The sequence below is a fragment of the Arachis duranensis genome, chromosome 7, assembly GCF_000817695.3.
Source record: "Arachis duranensis cultivar V14167 chromosome 7, aradu.V14167.gnm2.J7QH, whole genome shotgun sequence".
Classification (NCBI taxonomy): Eukaryota; Viridiplantae; Streptophyta; class Magnoliopsida; order Fabales; family Fabaceae; genus Arachis; species Arachis duranensis.
Window position 1 is genome coordinate 3,778,418 of NC_029778.3, and position 1,651 is coordinate 3,780,068.

Here is a 1,651-nt window from a genome sequence, read left to right on the forward strand (position 1 = left end):
AACTTTTAATATTATATTATAAAATTATTTCTTTAAAAATTCAAACAGTTAAAAAAATACTTAAGTAATTATATCTTTAACAAATATATTAAAAAATTGTAAAGGAAAAGTGAAAGTATGGGAGGAGAGAGAATTGAAATGGCTTGTGACTGGGAGCTACCACATAGAATACTAATATGGTGATATGGATATGGATATGCAGAAAAGGTGTCCCTCTATTCAGAATAATAATGCTGCCAATGTCCCAACACTTTGGAAAACACACATTTCTCTCTCCCTTTTTGGTTAACCTGTGTTACATACAATATACTAACTAATATTTGAGTATCACTCGCTGCTATATATCAGGTTTTGTGTTTTCTTGCATTGTTAGAGGGATAGGTTTCAACTTTCAAGTCCTATGTGTATACGTCATGCTGATCCAATATAAACATACATATATATATTTTAATGTAATCTATAAAATTTAAATGGACTTAAATTGAATCTCAAGATTTATAATTGTAATTCACATTAATTTTTAAACTAATTTTTACTAATAATATATTAATTTAGTACACTAAATTGTGATTTAAAATTTTTACCAAATTTTATGTAATCAAAATTTATTAGAGTTTCAAAATTTTAATCGTTATTTTTAAAGTCGCAAAATTTTTAAATTAATGAACTTGTTATTATCATCTTCACAAAAATATTCTAGAGTCAATCAAACTTTTAAAAAGTTTAATAGGTCTTAGTCACAAAATTTAAGTAAGAAATCCAAACTTTAACAAATTAACATATAAAATTAACATCTCATTTACAAAAATCAACTCAAAAACTGACATGAATTACTATGATAAATTTTAAGAATTGATCAATTGGGTCAATTATAATTTTAAAAGTTAATTTGAGTCCAATCTCAAATTTTAAAAGTCATATTAAATATTAATTTTAAATACGCATATATAAGTTTAATTTTAATATTTTAAAAATATAAAATATTTTATATAATTATTTTGGGATAATGTCGCCTTGACACACGACATTATTTAATACTTAGACAATAAAATGGATAAGGATGTCGTTGTTGCACAGTACGTAGATTTGAGATTTTGCACTCGCATTTTATGTTGCATTGCTAAAATAAACCCTATTTATTTATTTATTTATTACTATAGAAGACCTTAAATCATCTTTATATCCATTTAAACTAGATTGACATACATTTAATTTTAAGTTAATTAAATTTAACTAACATCACATATGTTGATATTTATCGAGTCTTCTTTAATTTGAATAGGGGGCTAGGGGCTCACTTTATTATGAGACGAAAAGAGAAATTAAACAACAAACTTAGCTTATAGCATACTAATTGATAACTCCTAAAATAATAATAAAAATAGAAAAGGCATTGTACATTTTTTTTCCTGTATATGTCGAAGCAGCGTTATTATATTGTTTTGCCTTTATACTATTGGCTAATAGTATACTAGCTAGCAAGTATTAATGCATGTCCATATATTAATTTTTTATACAATATTTTTATATAGTATATAAAAGACAAATGTTTTATTTTCTCCCTTTTAATTAATTTTTCTAACAAAAAATAAGAAAATGTAAATATATAAGAAATAAATAATACACATACATAATATTTTTATATTATTTT